The sequence below is a fragment of the Echinops telfairi genome, unplaced genomic scaffold (assembly GCF_000313985.2).
Source record: "Echinops telfairi isolate 266 unplaced genomic scaffold, ASM31398v2 ScPeMD7_7424;HRSCAF=8462, whole genome shotgun sequence".
NCBI lineage: Eukaryota > Metazoa > Chordata > Mammalia > Afrosoricida > Tenrecidae > Echinops > Echinops telfairi.
In genome coordinates, this window is record NW_022111324.1 from 91,107,086 (window position 1) to 91,114,160 (window position 7,075).

General features: G+C 40.3%; 1 pseudogene; it reads right to left on the bottom strand.

Annotated features, from left to right (window-relative positions):
* Nucleotides 1-6,947, bottom strand: part of LOC101660809 — a 13,590-nt pseudogene extending 6,643 nt beyond the window's left edge.
* Between the last annotated feature and the right edge of the window lie 128 nt (nucleotides 6,948-7,075).

A 7,075-nucleotide genomic window follows, 5' to 3' on the forward strand; every position in this document is an offset into this window, starting at 1 on the left:
AAATATATCATGAGTTCATACGGATAAATCCACTTTAAATATTGGCCTACAGAGTTTCACTTCATTTTGTTCATATTGTATTTGTATCTCATCATCTCTTCCACTAAAAAAATCTTGATTCTTTTTGTTGTTCTTCCTGAATCGCTACCACAACTAGCCCAGCCTGACTCTAAGCCAGTATCTTTTGTGAGTGCCTGTGTATGTGTGTGTGTCTCATCCTCAAGCACCCAGTCTACCTGCTTCCCTGCCTCCGTTCTCTCCTAGCTTCATCAAGCTGGACTCACTCATGGCCTGCTTGTCTGGCCCACTTCTCCGACCCCATCACTCATCTCACAAAACCACAGGTTTGACATGCCATTTTATATGATAAAATATCTTCCTAAAAACTGGCCCTTTCATACAAACGTGGTTCTATGTCATGATCCCTGTTAGGCTGGTGGCTGTCTGTATGTGTTTGTTTTTTCAAATCATCTATTTTATTTTATTTTGTTTTTGTTTTTGATTGTTGGTGTTGATCTATACAAGAAATGCAGGATGGACAGTCTTACAGAATCAGTGGCTGGACTGATGGTTCCTGGGGGGCACCAGAGGGGAGGAGTTGGGGGAGGTGAGCGGGGAGCCAACAATGACAGGTACAGGGAAATAGTAAAGAGTTCTAAAAAGGACCACGAGGAGTGGGTAGCTTTTCTGGGTGTGTCTGATCAATCAAATTGTATCTTAGAGGAATTATTGAGAGGTGAATGACAGGCAAACATAATAGTGGGGTAGGAGGAAAAAACAAAGAAACAAAACCCGATGTCTATATGCATATATGTGAAAATGTGTGTATTTGTTCATATATGTATATATACGTTAATGCAACAAGAAAACAGATGGACTGTGGGCCTCTACTTAAATCTTATCTCAGTACAAGAATGATTTGTTCTAATAATGTGGCACTGTATGATACTCACATCCCTGACACAATCGTTGAAGACAAAATGGGTGCATAAGCAAATGTGGTGAAGAAAGCTGATGGTGCCTGGCTATCAAAAGCTATAGTGTCTGGGGTCTTAAAGGCTTGTATTTAAACAAGTAGCCATCTAGCAGGGGAGCAAAGAAGCCCACATGGAAGAAACACACCAGGCTGTGTGATCATGAGGTGTCGACAAGAAGAGTTATCAGAAGTTTAAAAAGCACACATCCAAATTGATACGAATGGGAGTGGAAATAGTAGAGATGAAAAATCCACCAGCAAGACAATTGGCCAGTCACTCTTAGAAGAGCCTCATGGAAGAGAGGATCAATCTAGAGTGCAGTGTGGCACTGATGAACCACATAACTATCCTCTAGCTCTTTAATATTTCCTCCCCTTACTATTATGTTCCATACATGATATACCTCATTTGTCATGTTAGACTTGTATATGTCCATTTGTTCATTTAAGATATCTTGGTACATGATAGCCAAAATAGAAGACCCCTCAGAGATAGTGACAGGAATAAGGTATACCTGAGGGTATGGGAAGTGAGAGTGGGGAGAGGGAGGAGATGAGAGGGGAGTTGATAGCCCCACCTGTTGGGATTGAAGATAGAACTACCCGGGAAGGGAAGGGTTGTATTGGAAGGAATAAGATATGTCAATAATATTATGATTTAAATAAAAAAATATCTTCCTAAAATCTTTCTTTGGTTCTCATGTGTTGAAAACAGTGGTGTTTGTTTTAATCAATAGCTATAAACTATATAGCTACAATCACCCCAAATGGAACTCTGAATACCGCCAGCAACTCCTACATTTCTTAAATTGTCTCTCAGCAACCTAGTCATTGTAACAAAACCCTTTTGCCTGGGCACATGAGTTTTTGTGTAATAATTATCATTTTATTCATACAAACTATATTCATTTCATTATGAGGAATTTGTCTTCTATGTCACCACGCCTTGACATTTGTACTCTGGTGTCAACTTTAACTCTGAACTATAAGGTTAAGCCATAGCACCTCCAAACTGCATTATCTCAGATTTAAACCCAAGCCATGTATTAGGCTTGGCTCTGTTTTAGACAGCAGTGGACTTTACCCAAGCCATATATTAGGCTGGGTTCTCAAGAAATGAAAAGCTGGTGAAGCTTTTAAATGTATGTATATAGAAAAATATGTCAAGAAATGGCTCATAGAATTGTAGAAGTGAGTAAGTCTAGTTCAGTTCAAGTTTGGGGGTCACATGTTAGGCTGGAGACTTCTCCTGACTCACGTAGCTATGGGGGCTGATGAACCAGGAAGCAGGAAAACAGGTTGGAGGATGGGAAGTTGAATGAATCCTAGGTTGGCAGTCCACTGATGGCTCCACAGGCAGTACGGCAGAAGGTTGACAAATCAGAGGCAGGATCCAGCAGAAGTGACAAGATTTCCCAGAGTCTGCTTAAAAGGGATCAGGTCATACTCCAGAGGGGTCCTTCTTCCAATTGTTTTAGGACTGTTACTTGATTAAGGGGCTCCACTCCGCCACTTCTGGTTGCTCACAGAATTGATTACATTGTTAGGTCCCATCATGCAATTGATTACATTGTGGGGGATTACTCTCAAGCTACTGAGAAGCTAGGCCCAGCCACGATATTGAAAGTTGTCATTCTATGATAGTTGATGCAACTATTACACTTAAACTTTTTTGTTTCCTTTCTCGATCACTTGAAATTCCTTAAATCAGAATCCCTGGCAGAGGGATCTTGAAATCTAAATTTTTCAAAAGCTCTCCAGCCTGAACCAAAAATTGGCAACCACTCCCTTACAGAAAGTCTCTCCCTCCCAAATGTTAACCTAATAGGATGACCCTTATGAGACAATACCTTTTATTAACCAGTTGATGTTGAGTCAAGTAAGACTTACGGCAACCCAATGTGTGATAGTAGACTTATGCTCCATTGGATTTTCAATGACTAATTTTCAGAAGCAGAGCTGCAGAGGCATCTCTGGGCAGACTCTAACCTCCAACCTTGTAGTTAACAGCTGAACTCATTAGCTATTTTTTCCACTCAGTGATCCCAACATTAAGGTATCCGAAAATAAAACAAACAAACCAAACCCTCACTGTCATCTATACAATTCCAATGCATAGATACCCTATGGGAGAGGGTACAAATGTCCCGGTGGGTTTCTGAGACTGTAACTCTTTAAGGGAGTAGAAAGCCTTCTCATTAAGGTAGATGGTTAATATCCCAATCTTTTTTTTTAATATCACAATCTTATAGCTTAAATAGCCAACCGAGTCACCCCTGAGACACAATTTTCAGTCAAATAATAGACAGGTCTCTGAGGGGAGCAATAACACCAGCAAGAGACACACATCTTAGAAGAGTGTATTTTCCCAAAAATAAAGCTCAGAAAGAGCAGGACAGAAGGCGGAATGGAAATCAAAAACAGGGAGGAAGTACCATACGTGATGTTACTTCATGAGGAGTACGGATAGTGACATGAAACAAAATATGTGTGAACTGTTGAATGAAAAACTGCTCTCCATCAACCTTCACTCAACTCTACAAAGCTGATAAAACAAAGATGATCCCTTTGGAATCCCAAACAAAACAAAAAATTACCATAACCTCTGCGTTGACCTCGCAGACTTGAATTTATTGGCCCGGGAGATTCCCTGAGAATCCAGTTTTGAATGGAGCGTTTTTTTGGAAGGCGTCCTAAGGAGACTAGACAACTGTGTTATTGAGAGAACTTGTCCCCAGCCATCAAGGTCACTTACTGCAGAGACATGTTTGAGCCTGCTTTGTTGGGAATGAACCAACACGTATGAACGGGAACCCTAGTTGTGCTTTTTGACTTACGTTTATAACCTTCTGAATGACCTCTGGCATCTTTTTTCACATCTTCCCATAAGCTGAAGAGCGAGTGTGCTATACTCTGGTGTCCAGGCCAAGTTTATTTACTGCTCAGCCAGATTAAAAGGCACAGATGGGCAGCTGACCAGGCAACCAGTGCAGGAGCCGAACAACTCCAGCGCAGGTTTTCTTCTTGACGGCAGGGAGGAAGACTCTTCCTTGTCTTCTGAGTGACTGAGGCTCACTTGTTAACCTGGTCCTGTTGCCAAAATGATTACTTAGTCATGTAAGGCTCAGCATTTGTGATGGGCAAGTTGCTATGGTGATTTTTGTTTTGTGTTGTTAAATAAAAAACACAGAAGAGAGAGGGCATGGTGGAGGTGAGAAAGGATGAGGAAGAGAGGGAGGGGGGTTATATCACAGGCTGTTAATAGACTTTCTTCAATCTCAATACTGTGTTCCTCTTCATATATTCCAGCTTCCGAGATGATTTGTTCAGTGTAAAGATTGAATACGTATGGTAAAAGGATACAACCCTGATGCACACCTTCCCAGATTCTAAATCACACACGATCCCCTTGTTCTAATCCAATAACGGTCTCTTGGTCTATGAACAGGTTACTCAAAAGCACAATTAAGTGTTCTGGAATTCTCATTCTTCGAAATGTAATCAACAATTTGTTATGTCCACAAATTGGATGCCTTTGCATAGTCAATAAAACACAGGGAAATATCTCTCTAGTATTCTCTGCTTTTCACATCAGCAATAACACATTCTCATTCCACTACTACAACTGATTTTGAATTGTCTTCAGCAAAATTTTACTAGTGTTTGATATTAATGATATTGTTTGATAATTTCCATACTCTGATCATCTCTCTTTGGTGAGCAGCCCAGAGTGTAGCCCCAAACACCACAGGGACTCCTGCGATCACCTTTCTTTGGAATAGTCACAAATATGGATATTTTTCCATTGGTTGGCCAGAGAGCTCTTTTCCCAATTTTTTGCATAGAGAAGTGAGCACATCTATCACTGTGTTAATTTGTTGAAACATTTCATCAATTCCTGGAGTCTTGTTGTTCACCAGTTCTTCAATACAACTTGGACTTCTTCCTTCAGTAGATCAAGTTCTTGATCATGTGTTTCCTCCTGAAATGGTTGAACGTTGACCAATTCTTTTTTGGTACAGTGACTCTGTGTACTTCTTACATCTGATGCTTCCTGTATCATTCAATATTTTACCCATGAATTCCTTCAATATTGCAACTTAAAGCTAGCATCTCTTCTTTAGTTCTTTCACCTTGGGAAATGCCAACAATGTTATTTCCTTTGGTTTTCTAACGCCAGGTCTTTGTACATTTTAGCAAAATATTTTACTTTGTCATCTTGAGTCACCCTGAAATTTTCTGTTCAGCTCTTTTGTGTCATAATTTCTGTCATTCGTTAACTACTCTAAATTCCACAAAAAGTTTCAAAGTCTCTTCTGACATTTATTTTGGTCTTTCCTGTCTTTTAAACCATCTTTTGTTTGCTTCGTTTGATGTCTTCTCTGCTCTTTAGTCAGCAGCGTTCAGTGTATTCAATCTTTTCTTGAAATGATCTCTAACTTCATGTGGCATACACTAAAGGTCATTTATTTACTTTCATGGACGTGTTTTCATTTCCTTCAGCTTCAATTTACATTTGCATATGAGCAATTGCTGGTCTATTCTTCAGTCATCTCCTGGTCTTGCTCTTTTTCCCCCCCAACAGTTTTATTGGCAGATAATTTACATATCACAGAATTGAATAGTTCAATCATTCAGGGACATCAAGGGGGAATTGTATGATCACCCACCACATCCATCCTAGAGCATTCCGTCCCCACTTGGTTGATTCGCCCCCTAAGTGAGCTGTGCAATCACGATCAGTTCCAGTGCTCCCTCCCCCCACTTGCCTTCCTTATTTACTCCTGAACTTCCCTTCCCCTACCTACATCCCATCCCCTTCCCTTACATTCCCTGCAACACCTTGTATCAGTTATTATCATTGTACTTCCACTCGTCCTGTGCCTCACAGCTGGGAAACCCCACAGAAAACAATGAGAAAAATCAGACTAAGGTGGTAAGGATAAGATCATATTAGTATAAAGGCAAAAATACAAATAATACGTAAGAGGGAGAAGACTCCCATCAACATTCTAGAAGCCAGGAAAGAAGTTTTTGTCATGGAACATCTAAGAGACACTTGCCCCCAGAACAAATTCAGGACATGTCTATGGGGAGATCAACTGGCCAAGTGTTGAGTTCTGTCCACCATCATCAAGGTTAAAGTGGTCTCTGACCTGCTAATAGGGCTGTCCAAGACTCTTGTCTTTGGCTAGAGCGGATCTTCCAGCGGCTCAGTCTGACTGTATACTTTGCAGATGGGTTGTGGGATCTCACTGTCCTCCAAAACCTTCTACATATTAAGTATTCATCATTTTAGCACTGATAGTTTTCACCAGATTTGGATTTTCTAATCGTTGTCTTTGGATCACACTCGCTGATGTGTTTCTTTTGTGTGGATTTAGTTGATTCCTCACTTAGATGACTGCTTGTTTGACTACAAGCTTTTAAAATCTCAGTAGCTATTTCAATTGATAGTCAGGCACCATCTACTTTCTTCACTACACTTTGTTATAGCACCCTGATCTTCAGTGATCTTTCATGAAGGTGCAGGGCCAGGATAGAAGAACTAATTGTTCTTAGTTGGAGCTAGGATTTAGTGTGAGCTCAGAACTTTTTAAAAAATTAATTTGCTGTAGCTTGGGCTTTAATCCATATCTGACCTTGTTCTGGCTGATGATATTGAGCTTGTCCATTGGCTTTTTCCACAGATTTAGTTGATTTGATTTCTATGTATTTCATTCTGTGTGGTCCAAGTTTAAAGGAGCTATATTGCTGTGAAAAAGGAAAAAAGAAGAGGTATTTACAATGAATAAGTTGTTAGACTAGCAAAATTCTACCATGCGATCTCTGCCATCATTTCTGTCATGAAGGCCATACTTTCCAACTGCTATTCCTTCACCTTGGCTTCCAACTGCTGCATTCCAACCCCAGTAATAACCAATGCATCTTGATTGAACATTTGATTAATTTCAGGTGTAGCATCCAGCATTTAGTCTTTGCATTAATTGGTGAAACCCTCTGACATTCTTTCAATCAAGAACCTCCAGCTCAAGGACTCTGCTCTGAGATTCAGCTATGCAGGGTTCAGGTTGACCGGTTTGGACTAAGTGGGCCTGT